We start from the raw sequence: 15,852 nt of genomic DNA, 5'->3' as shown, positions 1-15,852 counted from the left end.
TTCTTTTAATAGCATTGACTCCAAGCTAATAAGGCAACTAGCGAATCAAGTGAAGGTAAATTTCTCATTAACAATTTATGTAACTTTGTTGAAGAGAGCAATTCCAACTTCTGCTAATTGAGTTTGTAACAAAAAGATGGATCCATTTACTACCACCCTCGGGACCTTAGTCACACTTAGGGAAAGGTAAAGTAACTCTTATTAGCAGACTAAGAAGTAAAAATCTAGGATGGAATGGAAGATTCCAGAACATGGTTAGAGCCCAAAAATTTCAACAGGATTGTAAAGCAGAGGCACAGACTGGCATTTCAGTGTTTTGAATTTTATTGGCCAGAGGAAGGGCCCTTTGACTTGAAGCTAAAACCTTGTGTAAGACTTTGAAGATGCTAGCTTTAGGATGTGGGTGATGTGTTCAGTTTCTCCCTCTTTATTTAAGATCCTTCTGGGGAATGTAGCAGAATGTGCTGGGTAGACCTGCAAGAGGACTTACCCTTTTTAGATGATCCAAAGCCTTTCCCTCTGGCTCCAGGAGGTGGCTGTAATTCAGGAGTTTCAAAACGAAGGGCTGAGCAAGACTTCCTAGAGTGGCAGCCCTGTGGGCAGAGGGACATGTGGTGTGTGTGAGGTCGGCCAGTGACTGAATTTGAAGAGATTTAATAATTCTTCTTGAAATTCTCAGCTTTACCCTCAGTCGTTCCTCTGGAAGCCTGATTAAATGCATATTATTTCTTCTTAAGTGATTTTACAGGTCATTTATTTTGGATTTATGAGCATCAACACATTTTAAAAGGTATTAGTGGGCTCTGCTGCTGGATACTTGTTCTCTAAATCATTAACTTTACTCTCTATCAGCATCAGATAATAAGAAATCTTTCAAATATCACCATGTCTTTTCTTATGTATTCATTCAGGCAATGAATATTTTTTAAACACCTTCTGTTTGCTAAGTTCTAGAAGTACTCCAAAGAACAAGACATTCAAGGTCTTCCTCTCACTACAGTATAGACATTTAAATAAAAATTTGGTAAAATCTATATTATTGTGAAATCAGGAGGAATGAATTTGAATTAGTCTTCCTTTCCCATTCAATAAAAATCAAGGTCAAATGGAGAGATGCAAGTAGGTTATGGTTCCTTTGTGGTTTCTTGGTGTGTGGTAACATTTAAAGTAGGAAGATGAGGTGAGTGGGGTGAAAAACTACTACTCATCACCTTCTCCCAAGGTACCTGTCCCATAGAATTTGAAATTGTCCAGTTGTTCTAAGTCTGTAGCTCCAAAAGAGAAAACATCCTCTGTGCTGGCAGAAATCTCTATACTACCTGTCTGGGGAGGCACACCTCAGCTCCTACACTGCATACGATATCTTCTCTTTGTATCCCATTCTCAGGGCAGGAGTGTGAGTTGCTAGGACCAAGGTGGACTGGGAAAAGAGAGTACAATTAAGTAAATCATTTCAATCATGATGGAGAAGAAAACTCAATAGGCCCAACCAAGCCAGGTAACTGGGATTGTCAGGAGAGGTGAAACAAACAGCAAAAAATGCTAGTCACCAGGTCAGGAACAATTAGGTCAAAGTGAGGGCTTGGAATGGAGGCCGTGAGACACATTGCAGGATGTTGTTTTTCTCTTTATCTGAAGCCATGTTTTCAAGTGTCACAGGTAAGGCCTTGTCAGCTTAAAAGCCCTTGGGGTTGCAAAGATGGAGTCCCCCAGAAGTGGCCCACTGTGCAATGGCAGGAAAGCTGGCCTCAGAGAAGCCTGGTCGCTTCGCCCGTGGCTTGGGGGAAACCTGGATGATGAAGGATGTGGGAGAAGAGCTGAGGATACCATGACCTTCTCAGGAGAGCACAGTGGTTAATTAAAAAAAACAGGGGGTTCAGCAGCATCCCTAAAGCTGAGACTTTGCCAAGTACTTTCCCACCCATCTCACCAGTTCTTCCAGAGGCCCTGGATATGCCTGAGGAGCTGGAGGGAGGATGGCTGTCCTCACTTGGCAGATGATGAAATTGAAACCAGCGAGAACAAGTGAGTTTAAAGTCACATGGGAACTGTGGGAGTTCCCTGGTGGTCCAGTGAATCTGGACCTTCCTGCCAATGCAGGCAACACGGGTTTGATACTTGGTCTAGAAGATTCCACATGCCGCGAGGCAACTAAGCCTGCGTGTCGAAACTACTGAGCCCGCACACTCATGCTTCTTAATGAGGGAAGCCACTGCAATGAGAAGCCCGTGTGCTGCAACTGGAGAAAACCCACATGCAGCAACAAAGATTTGGTGCAGCCAGAAATAAATAAATTAATTTTGAAAAAGTCACATGACTGTGTAGGGTCAGACCTAGGGCCTAAGTCCAGATCTTCTGATTTTAGCTGCAATTTTCTTTCCAGTACGATTTACATAGTATTCATATGTTATGTAAAAATTAGCAATCATGAAATACAGCATTATAAACGTACTGGCCCATTGAAACTGGGATTATAGCCAAGTCTCTGTGATTCCTTTGGAGACCTTGGCAGTCCCCTGGCCATCTCCTTTTTCATCTTTTTGGCTTTGATTGGCACTGGAGGAAATGTGTGTCTGAGCATTTACTACATAACACAGAGACTGGCATTCTATCTGTGGCCACAGTCCTCTGGGTAATGGTGATCCTGGAGTACCAGGGAACACTTTATTCAGTAAGATTTCACTCATTTGCTTATTCAGCGGCTGAATTATCTTCCAGGAGTAAATCAGAAGGTTTTACCATTCTATTTGCTTGCTTTAGTTGGGAAGTCTGAGGAAAATGAGTCCAATTCACTCTTTACGTTTCTAATTAAATCGTTTTACATTTCAAGCTTTTTGACAGAAAAAAAACCAGATAAGAAACATTGTGTAGAAGGCAGCTTTGAGAAGACACAATCCATGTGACTGCTTTGAGCAAGAAGGGTTAAAAAAGGCAACAACAAAAAACCTGCTCGTTTTTGCTTGCTTAAAAAAAAAAGAAAAAACTCAAGCCATCTCCAAATGTAGCTTAATCCATTTTCAGACTCTATACATTATGCATCAAGATTTTGTACAAAAGGAGATTGAGAGGAGTGTTTGCATGAAACCACTTCAGTGGATTAAATTTGTAGTTCAGCATATTAGACTAGAAAAGTAGACGGAACATTTTGAGAACCCTGCCTCCTTCCCGTATATGCAAAGTTCATACTTCAGATAAATACATTTTAAAGAATGGGTGGATTCTGGCAGCTGACTTAAAAAAAAAAAAAAATAGGAAAGGATTGGGTCTTCCTTCCACTTAGCTTAGCAATGGCTGAAAAATCTTGAAGAACAGAAAGCATAATTGGGAAGGTTGATCTAAGTAGTTCTGCGGTGCCTGAGGTTCTTTCAGGCAAAGCCACCCTGTCCAAGGTGGGAAAACTAGTGTGAAGAGACATTCCCAATAAAACGAGCTCATACAGGTACCTCTGCAATGACTGCAACACCCCCTCACCCCCAGCTTCATTTCAAAGCGGACCTGCCGCTAAGGTTGAACATCAAAGCTCAGAATCAATCACGCAGATGTCTTCACCTCATGGAAGTCAAACATCATTGACACCACATCTGGATGTCTGGAGGGCCACCACCATTATTACTTCATTAACTAATGGATTTGGGGGCTCTTGGAAACTCAGTACCTATTTACTCTTAGCCCAGAGTACATGTGCCACCGGAGGAACACACTTCACCGCCCTAAGGCAAAAGTCTGGAGCATCCCAAAAGTAACCCATTTCTGGGCTGTGAATGATGGGAGGTCCTAGGGTTGATAGGTGATGGCTGGCCATGAGGCATTATGACTGTTATAAACCATGGACTGTCCAAGCAATCTAAAGAGTCTCTGAGAGTTTCCATAGTAACTTTTATTTTTTTAAGTGTTGAAAAGTTCCTAGCGGCATGGCTGGTTGCCTGGGCTACAGTGTTGTGTTGACAGCTCTGGTCCTTTTCCTGGCAGCTGAAGATTAGGACAGTGACCAATGAGAGGGCGGCGTTCTTCTCTGAACTTTCCGTCAGGCCGGTGATTCATTTTGATACCTACATTTTATGAATGCTGTGAATTCAATGCAACGTAGCTGTTGAGGTGTCTACACTCAAATTGGATTCCATTAACTTTATGGTGTGATTAAATGTCTGGATCATGAGGACTCAGGGTTGGATTTATGTGCCTTCTGAAAGCACTTTAGAAGACTGGCAGCTTCAGTGAGTGTAATTTGATGCATGGGATTAGGAGAACAAAACCTAAAAAGTTATCAGCTGAAATATAACTTGGATCTGAGAACCCAAACTTGAGAGTGGAGGTGGGCGCTCACTCTCAGATGGGCAGAGTGGAGCACTGTTCTGCATGCATAATTTTTCCTTCAGAATACTTTATTTTTGACATTAGAAGGGATGTGGTGGTCTGCCATTAGGGTGTTTTTCAACTTAAAGTACCTAGTCATTAATTGGGGTGCTTGTTAAAAATGCCAATTTCCAAGTCTGGCCTTCTGACTCTGCAGGGCTGGAGTTGGGTGCAGGAATTACAGACTTCCTTGGAAGAAAGTGATTTAATCCTCTTACATTTGGAGAAGTGATGTGTCTCACCTATGGCCATGTCTCACCTATGGCCTGGTAAGAAAGCAAGACCCCAAACTACATCTCTTTCCATTTTTCTTCAGGGATGTTTTATTAACTACTTAGTTCACACTCATTCAGATATGTATTTATGACATGGAAATAGTCAGATTTGAAAGCCACATGCACCACGTTAGAAACATCAGAGAAAAACATGGAATGGCAGAGAAAGGAAGCTTTGACATCTAAAAATTTAAAGAACTCCTGAGGTGTTAAATGGGAGCTGCACAATGCTTCTTCACGTATTTGAGTCAGTTTCAGGCAGTTCCTAACCGTCATGTATAAACTACTTTCATTTCTGCCTTTCTCTTTATGGATTTCTTTGGCTTCACATACCCTACAAATATACAGCATCTGGAAATTCCAGATGAAATTAAAAACTTCATTATTACTGTTTGTACTTACTATTTAATTTTTTTTAACTTATGAATTATATTTTCAGATTCTTTGTAACTTCCTATTGAGTGATTAGTATTTTTTGCATTGCTTTTAAAGAGCTGTTTATATATTAAAGTTATTAACTCCAAATCTGTTATACATATTGCTGAAAGTATTTATTTTTCAGTTTTTTGTTTTCTATTTTTATTAATGGTAAATTTTCCTTTATATGAAGCAGTTCAGAATTCTCCTGTAGTTAAAATTTTACTCCTTACCTGTTCTTGTCTTTGTACTGTTACTTCATTTCTTTTATTTGTTAAGCCCTCTCTATCATGAGGTCAGGAAGAGTCACTCATACTTTCTTCTAGTTGTTTTGTAGTTTTAATATTTGCATTTAATGCTTTAACTCATTGCTATACTCTGTAACATGTAACATATAAAACACAAACAGATAACATATAAATATTTTTCCTTAATTATCTCAGCATCATTTCTTGTAGATTTCTTTACTTTCCAATTGGTTTATCAAGCATGTCATAAGAATTCTTTATTGCATACTGAGATACTGTGCTAAATATTTTTAATGAGTTTAAAAATTTAATGACTACAGATTTCATTAGATCCTCATAATAAAATTCTAGTATAATTATTTTTATCCCCATTTTACAGGTGAGTGAACTGAGGCCTAGACACCTTATAATACTTATCTACAAAGGGCAGATCTAAGAGGGGATCTCAGGTTTAAGTGCCTCCAAGTTCTTAGATTCAGTTACCCATGTAAATTTCACCATAAAACAAACTCCTAGTGTTGTAGCTGTTTTGGAATTCTTTATTGTTTTACTAACCTGGCAGCTCTGTGCTGTGTTTAGTTGGTCAGTTGTGTCCGACTCTTTGTGACCCCACGGACTGTAGTCTGCCAGGCTCCTCTATCCATGGGGATTCTCCAGGTAAGAAGACTGGACTGGGTTGCCATGCCCTCCTCTAGGGATCTTCCTGACCCAGGGATCAAACTGGCTTTCCCACACTGCAGGCAGATTCTTTACCATCTGAGCCACCAGGGAAGCCCAATTTGGCAGCTAGTTTTGCACCACCAGGGAAGCCCAACTAATATCATACTTTTAAGCATTTCAGCTTTCAGAAATACTTAAAAGTATTTCAGAAAGCCATCTTCTGGACTTACCTGGTGGTCCAGTGTTTAAGAATCTGCCTGAAAATGCAGTGGTCACGGGTTTGATCCCTGATGTAGGAAGATTTCCCATGCCGTGGGGCAACTAAGCCCATGTACCGCAATTACTGAGCCTGTGCTCTAAGGCTTGCAAGCCACAACCGCGTTCACCACAACTACTCAAGATGTGTGCTTAGGGACTGTGCAAAACAAGAGAAGCCCCCACAGTAAGCCTGAAAACCCAAATGAAGAGTAGGCCCTGCTGGCCACAACTAGAGAAACCCACGTGCAGCAACGAAGACCCCGTACAGCCATAAATAAACAAATAATAAATATTTTTTTTTTTAAAAAGGGAGCCATTTTCTCTTGTTACTTAAGGTGTATTCATGTTGGCCTCAGACTATCAGTAAATACAAATCCTGAGATTTTCAGTGGAATTACATGTAAAAATGATATCTTTATAGTATTTAAATTTTGCATCAAGCAAAATACCCTTTAGAACAGTTTATGTTTCTTCTGTAGGTCCTTTACATTTCCTGTTTTCACTTTAAATATTTTGTATGCATTTTTACTGTTGTAAGAGTTTTTCCCATTATATTTTCTAACCATTATTAATTTGTAGGAAATCTATTGTTTAGTCTTTATTTTTTTTATCTGACTTCTTTTTTTAGAATAGAATTCCTCATGAGTTTTTAATGTAGATAATATTATAATCTACAAATAATGGTTTTAGCTTTGTGATAATTATGCTTTTAATTTCCTTATGTTGTCTTAATCCAGGGGTAGGAAAAGTGGTGAAAACAGCCAGCCTATGTACCTGTGTCCTTGTCCTCTTCCTTCTATAAAACATTCATGAAGGACTTCTCTGTGCCAGGCGCTGTCCTAGACCTTGCAGGTAGATCACAGAACAAGATAGAAACAGCACCTGCCCTCCTACAGCTGTATCCTGGGCTGGGAGACACACATTTAGCAGGTAATTATTACTAATTCATTAATTCCAACCCTTATCTCATTTTTTACTTTAATGGGAATGCACCTAGTGTTTTAGTCCAAGTCAATATGAGATCTTCTTTAATATGCTATGTCCTGCTAAGGCAAGGTTCTAGTTTTTTAAAGTCAGGGATGTCCCTGGGGCTTTAAGAAAAGGCTTCTCAATGTTGTCTTAAAAAAAAAAAAATACTATTGTCAATCCACCCATTTTATAAACAATAAACTCAAAGCTCAGAGGGCTAATGCAGCATGCCCGACATCCTGCAGGTTTTTTTTTGTTTTTTGTTTTTTTTTTTTTGTGACTGAATCCTCCATGGAACCCAGCTTCTAGAACTCTTCTCGGTACCATCAGGGCAATGCGCCTATTCACCCACAGCTTTGATCCCCAGGTTAGGAAGATCCCCTGGAGGAGGAAATGGCAGCCGGCTCCAATATTCTTGCCTAGAGAATTCCATGGACAGAGGAGCCTGGAGGGCTACAGTTCATGGGGTGGCAAAGAGTCGGACATTCCTGAGCTACTGAGCACACAAGCACCTGTCATATATCCAACTTAGACTGAGAACTTTTTCAGAACAGGAGCCGTTTCTTGGAAGCATTCTGTGCTTCCATGGGTTGGAATAGCACCTGCTGCTTTCTAATGGTCGCTGCTGTAAAGACTCCCTACTTGCTCCAGAGAAGGCAGGGAAAAGGGCACCCAAGCTTCCGGAGTTGGTCCAGAAGCTGGCAAAGGGCAAGGACACTGAAGGCTAGAGTGTAGCATCAACCTATCAGAAGTGACATTTACTTTTTTTTTTTTGACATTTACTTCTTATTAGTTAAAAAAGTTAACATGGAATTTATAGAAAAAAACTTTAAAAATCACCTGAAACCTTACCATCAACAGATAACTTCCATTTTATTTGAATACTTTATCTTTGTATATCATTTTTTCCCCACAAAACACTTATCATGTTGAGTGATCGATTTTTCCTCTAATATCTTGAACAATTTCCCAAGTCTGTAATTATGTCATCTTTTTGTTTGTTTTGTCATCAGCTAAGGCCTGGCCCTTGAGTTTCCCTTTGCAGTGCTCTGGTGATTCATCTATCTATTCATTTTGAAAGAGTTCTAACAAATAAAGGAGCCTATGAGGACACCTTGAATAAAGACACTTAACTGAATCTAAAATGGCCACACTTGGTTGAATGAATGATGACCTTGTCATCAAAATTTCAGCAGAAAGGAAATGGTACTAATAATTCAATAAGAGTCTAGCACCTTAAGAGCTGAATAGGTTTGGTTTCAAAAATTTCTAGCTATTTTTCATAGACATGTTGGAATGCAATAGCTTCTTCTGTGGCAAACATTTAAAATACCACACCCACACAGAGAGATAATAATCAGCACCAGCAGCATAATCTTTGAAAAAGAGGAAAAAATAAGTCTTTTGTCTGTCTACCTACCTACCTATCCATCTAAATTTGGAATTGAAGAATGCTGAGAACGCTAGGACATTCCACGGTATAAAATATGGAAAAAAACGCCATCACAAAAAACATTATAGAGGAAAGAGCATTTGCTGGAGTAGAAATGGCAGGGACCTGCCCAACAGCCATTGTATATTTTTTCTCTCTTGAAAGCAATTTCAGTTTTGTTCAACTACTGGCTGAGCATGTGTCAGGGCCACTCTTCCACCCCTGCTGGTGAATCCTGACTCATCGAAGTTAATTCTGATCGTCCTACTTCCCTTACCGGTATCTGGTTTAGAATTGATCATGTGATACAACTCTGGCTGAAGGGACACAGGAGAAACTCTCCCAGGAGGCTTTGAGAAGAGTTTTTCTTCTTGTTAAAATGAAACATAAGTGAAGAAAAAATTTGTGAGCATGTAGCTGTCATCTTGGAATTGCTGCTGCTGCTGCTAAGTCGCTTCAGTCGTTTCTGACTCTGTGCACCTGATAGACGGCAGTGGCCTCCTCTGTCCCTGGGATTCTCCCGGCAAGCATACTGGAGTGGGTTGCGATTTCCTTCTCCAGTGCATAAAAGTGAAAAGTGAAAGTGAAGCCACTCAGTCGTGCCGACTCTTAGCAACCCCATGGACTGCAGCCTACCAGGCTCCTCCGTCCATGGGATTTTCCAGGCAAGAGTACTGGAGTGGGTTGCTATTGCCTTCTCCGATCTTGGGTTTAGAAGGGGACAACTCAGGACAGTAGCCAAGGTGCTGAAGGGGATGCCAGAGGCAGAAATGATCTGGGTCCTCCATGATGTCATTGGGGCTCCCCACCTCTGAGCTTCTTTCTTGTAAGATTATGTAGTATATTTTTTTATAATTTTTGAACCATTTTGAATTTAAGATTTTATTGCATTGTAGCCAAAAGCATTCTAATTGGCACAGGTGGTCACCAATAGCAAGTAAACAAGTGGTTATAGAATGTGTGTGAGGGAGGGAAGAACTAAATTCTGTTTCTATTTCCAATTCTGTCTATGATCTGACTGTGCTGTTTATTTTTACCTATGGACTGCCCACTACCCAAATCAGAAAATAATGTTTCTGAAATACATATTATTCTTTAGAACCGGATATAGTTAACATCAAGGGGCAACATACCAATATTTGCTCTAGTAAGGGCTTTAGCTAGGTTCAGGAGTAGAAATCTAGTAAATACTTTTTAGTGAATCAAGGAGTTGAGGAAACAACATTGGCTTAAGGGAAAAACTATTAGCAAATTAATAATCTAGAGTCTTGTTTATACTTATTATATTAGAGAAATCCCAAGCCATCCATAGACATTTAAAAAATTACTAGCCTCACTTAAAGTAGGAAGTATTGAAGGTGTGGCCTCTCATGAGAGTTTCCTGAGTGTGCAGTTCATCATGCTTGAGAGGCTCAGTCAATTATTTCATAGAAAGTCTGTTTAGAAGGGACTGTGGGCTTGTACAAGCTAAGAAGTAATTACTTTATGCAATAAAACTATAAGCAGGCCCCTAGTTAATGAATTTGCTGGTTGTTCTCCCAATTTACAGACATTGACCCATATGAGGTATACTGCATATGCATAAGCACAGAGAAACATATTCATTAGTTAATTAGGGCAGGTCAAATTGCATTAACAGATAGACTCAAGAGTGAAGTCACTCTCAGAAATGGAAGTTTCTTTCTCCCTCATGTGACAGTCTGGATGTGTGATCTGGGTTGGTAGGTGTCACCTGTTACGTTGTCCTTCAGGAACCCAGGCAGACAGCTGCTCTGTCACCTTCCAGTCATCACTGTCTCACTGCCATCCAGCCAGCAGAGAGGGGAGGGAAAGAACACAGACGAGGTGTGGTCTGGTCTTGAGGGATACTCTTCAAGGAGCACAATGCACTTGTGTTCCTATTCTGCTGGCTGGAACCTGGTCCCATTGTCATACCTCACCGTAAAGGGATCAGGAAAATGGAGACCAGCCATGTGCTTAGGAAAAACAGGAGAAGGGGTTAGCTGGACAGCTTCTGACACACATGTGGAGTCACAGAAAGAGGACCAGGAACCTCATCCTCCCTAGATAGAGTCCTTGGTGCATATTTCAAATGTGCTTGTCCCTCACCGGCCACCTTCAAGTCTCTGCTGAAAACCCTTCAATAACTTACTATTAATATATTCAGGACAAAGATAAAACTTTATCCCAACATAATCTAATATCCTTTAACCCAGGGGTCTCCAACACCCAGTGGTCTGTGACCTGTTAGGAACCAGGCCACACAGCAGAAGGTGAGCAGCGGGCTAGTGAGCAAAGCTTCATCTGTATTTACAGCCGATCTGTATCACTGGCATTGCCACCTGGGCTCCAGCCTCCTGGCATATCAGCGGTGGCATTAGATTCTCATAGGAGCATGGACTGTGAACTGCACATGCGAAGGATCTAGGTTGTGCGCTCCTTATGAGAATCATCTTGAAACCATCCCCGCCTCCTCCCAACCCCTCGACCATGGAAAAATTGTCTTCCACGAAACCAGTTTCTGGTACCAAAAAGGTTGGGAACTGCTACTTTAATCTATTAATTTTCAATTTTGGAAAATGCCCCTTCTCCCTTTCAAGGCTCTAGTCACACAGGCCCCGTTTCACATCCTCTATTTCCTATATTCTCTTTTCCCAGGGATTTTGCACTTGCTGTTCCCTTTGCCTAAAAACTCTTCTCTCCCTTCTTTGCCTAATTTGTGCCTACTCATCCTTTCAACGTGATTCTCCCAGGGGAACTTGCCTGGATTGTTCAAATTCCTCTAAATCAGCTCTCATTGTAGACTATACTGTTTCCCCCCACAGTACCCATTACAGTTATTCTTTTATAATTGTTTGTGTGATTGATTAAAATCCACCTCTTACACTAGACTATAAACTCCATGAGGTCAGTGAATATGTCGGTTTTTGTTTATGAATGTTTAGCATAGCTTCTTATCTACAGAAGACACTCAGTAAATATTTTTTGAATATCAGGATATTTGAATAAATGAATGAACGATTGCATGGGTGAAGATCTGGATTCTAGTTTGGGCCCTGCCACAAATTAGCCATGTGATCACAGAGTTTTTACTATTTGGGGCCTCAGTTTCTTTGTCTGCAAAGAACGGAACTACATGATGTTTAAAACTTTCAGCACAATGGTCCTATGGTCCTACTATTTTAAAACTGAATCCTGTGGGTCATTATGTTTGTTCCAATCACTCAGCTATGTTTCCTAAGCAGATGTTACAAGTTCTGTATCTGGCAAGTAGAGTAAAAACATATTTTATTCTTTTGTCTTGAATTTTTGATGATTACAAATTCAGTGCAAACTTTAACTTTATCCTAATCCATGAAGTTCAATCATAGCTGAAAAGGGGATTGGATAACGTTAATAAAAAATACTAGCACCAATGATTATACAGAAAAAGATAAGGAGATAAAATCTATAAATATGTTATTAGTCACTGTAAGGGATTAATTCTGGTTTGGGACTGGAAAATGAGTATCATGTTACTTTTATTCTATTTGAATTTGTGCCTTGGCTTTATGAAGGTCATGTTTTAACAGTGCCTTAATATAAATGTTCATTGGTATAAGAACAAGGGCTTTTATCCTCCTTTTGATTTTGAGATTGATATTCAATAAAAATATTAATATCGAGGCTATATTAACCCTTTTTAGATGATAGGATGACAAGTGACCATTACCAAGCTTGATTTCAAGTTGCTGGATAGCATCAATTCCATGAACTCCGTGAAGTCAAGGACCTTATCTGTCTTATTTCATCCTAATACCTAGAAAGTGCCCTGAGTAAATAACAAATTAGATTTAAAAAAAGAAACACCAAATGACCGTTGGAGACATCTGCACTCAACATTCCCTGAAGCTAAAAGTTAAATAACACAAAACTCTGGCAGCTCCGAAAAAAATGTGATGAATTGATCTCTGTTGTTGGTAGTTCCATGAACAAGAGAAGGACTGTAAGAACCAAAGAAATTTTTCATCTTCTGTCTTAATTTTGAAATTTGAATTCCAACAAGATGGTATTATTTTGATTTAGATTCCTTTTTGTTTAGGAAACCTAAACTAACAGTTATTTTGGCTGCTACAAAGAGGTCCTGACTCCTCTTATTTAACAAACCAATGTCCAGGAAAAAAAAGATTTTGATGTCCAGAGGAGGGACATCTTCCTGAGACCCTGAAACTTGAGATATCATAAGTATTTCTCCTCTGCAATTGTTGAGAAAAGTAGCACGTTTCTTCTCTAGGGGAACTGAAGCATAATGAAATGCAATCTAAGAACATGCAAACTTATTATCTACCAGGATGGTTGAATGGTTCCAATCAAATGGAAGAGAGAAATAAGGGCTTTATATTCGGATTTTGGAAAAATGACTCCACAGCTATATTTAGGTGCAACAGTGCCTGCAAATACCTGAAAGAGTGGCAGTCTGTGGCTTGCTTGTATCATCATGAGTATATTTTCTATTTGAAACTTTCTGTTTGGGTGAGGACAAAATCACCGCAAATTATTCCTGCAAATGGAGAAAAGCTATCTCACCGTGGATGGTAAGAACAAGGCTGCTACGTGTCTCCGTGAGAGGTGGTGACTGTTATTCAGGTGGCTCCTCAGAGGGCTGCCTTTGTGCCAAAGACTGCGTAGAGGAGGTGGACCCTGTGACTAAAGAAGTAAAAAACATTATTTATTTCTCCCACTCTTAGCAACTGCCAAGAAGTAGAGCTATAGCTTTTATGAGAATTCCCTCTTTTCCATGCCTCCATGTATAGAAGTCCTGGCACCTGGGAGATGACCTTTTTAAAAATATGAATCTGATGTCACTGACTACTTAAAACTTATCAACAAGTAACCCATTGCTTTTAGGGTAAAAATAAAAATCTGTACTGTGGGGCTTCAGTTCCCTTAGAGAGCTCTGGCTATGACCAGTTGTACAGCCTCCTCTGCACCTCAGGGACTTTGCACATGCTTATCTTTCTCTCCGCCTGAAATCTATCTTCTTCCACCTTATGTGAAGTTGAATCGTACCTCTCACAATCCTACCTCATGTGTCTCAAGGGGAAAAACATGTGAGAAGTTTCCTTGATCTCCCAGACTAGATCAAGTTCTTTTTCCAATATGCTCATAATTTCCTGAAACCTGTCTTTATCATAGTCAGCATTGGCTGTCTCCCTTTCCTAGATGGTGATGGACAGGGAGGCCTGGCATGCTGCAGTCCATGGGGTCGCGAAGAGTCAGACAATGACTGAGCAACTGAACTGAACTGAACTCTCCTAGATTATTAGGACAGAGGCCCTGTCTGTTTGTCTCACTACTAAATGCCTGGGCATGTAGTAGGTACTCAATGAATATACAGCATGTACATAAATGAACAAATGGAGCTGGGTCATACATACCATCCCTGCATACATTTTCTAAATACTTAATATGCATACAATACAAATAAGTTTGTTCCCTTATGATAACTAAAACCCCAAATGGTCAGTTTTCCCTTTGTTTCATATCGACTATGAGATAGCTAGGTGAAGGTAAGGTTAAGTATATGGGCTTTGTAATCACACAAGCCTAAGTTCAAAACCTGGTTCAACCATTACTGGCTATGTAATCACTGGAAAGTTACTTAAATTTTTTTCTCTGCTCCAGTTTCCTCATCTGTAGAACAGGTCATACCTGGATTTCAAGCCCTGATCTGTCAGTTGTCAGTTGAGCAATTCGGTTCAAGTTAGTCATCTCTCTAAGCTTCAGGCTCCTTAACTATACAATTAGGCTAGTGATATCTGTCTGTCTATCTCTTAAGGTTATTAGGAGGATTAAAAGTATATGAAAGTAAAAGTGTTGCTCAGTCATGTCAGACTCTTTGCCACCCCATGGATTGTAGCCTGCCAGGCTCCTCTGTCCATGGAATTTTCCAGGAAAGAATACTGGAGTGGGTTGCCATTTCCTTCTCCACGGGATCTTCCTGATACAGGGGTCAATCCTGGGTCTCTTGCATTGCAGGCAGATTCTTTATTGTCTGAACAGGGAAGCCTTTAAATGTACATACACAATATATATATATGTATACATATATACATATATATTTAAATTTGCTTATAAACATATGAAAGGTGCTCAATCTTTGTGGGGTAAAGCAGTAAAAGCAAATTAAAGCAAGAGTTTGACAGCATTTTCTATCAGAATACTAAAGATAAAAAACTGTCTAATGCATCTGTTATTAATGATGTAAAGAAAGAGTTATCATACACTGTTGGTAAAATATCCTTGGAAGGCATGTTGGCAATATCTATCAAAATTGGAAATGCAAATAAAATTTGACCTAGAAATTTCTCTCCTTAGGAATTCATTCCTGAGGTATAATCAAACATGTTCACACAGATGGCAACATGACATTGTGATAGCAGAAGTGTGTGTTAGCTGCTCAGTCACGTCCGACTCCATGAACTGTTGTCCACCAGGCTCCTCTGTCCATGGGATTTCCCAGGCAAGAATACGGAGTGGGTTACCATTTCCTTCTCCAAGCAAAAGTACTGAAAACAATACAAAGTCCATTAATAGAAATAGTTAAAAAGTTATGGAATTTCTAAAATGAAATACTCAATACGTAGTCATTAAAAAGTGTGTGCTCGGTCACATCCAACTCTACGAACCCCATGGGCTGTCACTAAAAAATACTGCTAGAGAATTATCTTAAGATATATTATTTCACAAAAAAACAATGTAAAGAATAATGCAAACTGTGTGTGTGTGTTTTTAAAGAAGACCACTCTATACAAGTATCCAGTTGTTTAAATGGGCAAAAAATATTTTCCCATGGACGTACTGAAAGCTGTGGTTGCCTCATGGGAAAAGAAATGAAGGTACCTAGCCAGGATGAAATTTATTTTTCATTGTCTACACTGTTTTTTTCCTTTTTTTTGGTAATAACATGCATATATTGCTTTATTGATTCAAAATTAATTTAAAAGAGTAGAGACTGTGAATTAAAATTTGTAGTTACTGCTACTACAATTGCTCTTTCTCCTATTATTAGATGTTACAGTCAGGCTATTGCAGGGATCCCTGGGCTGCTCTAACACTAAAAACATAAGAAAACAGGGTGACAAGTTAGTTACCACGGGGGGATGTAACTGATCCACATGTTCTAGTGGAGAGACAGAGAAGGCTGGGAAGTCTGGCAAGGTGGTTGCCCCAAACAACTGGACAGTAGGTATCAAGGATG

Source organism: Dama dama, chromosome 15, assembly GCF_033118175.1.
Source record: "Dama dama isolate Ldn47 chromosome 15, ASM3311817v1, whole genome shotgun sequence".
Lineage (NCBI taxonomy): Eukaryota > Metazoa > Chordata > Mammalia > Artiodactyla > Cervidae > Dama > Dama dama.
The sequence above is the reverse complement of the archived record's forward strand: the minus strand, read 5'-3'. Positions refer to the sequence as shown.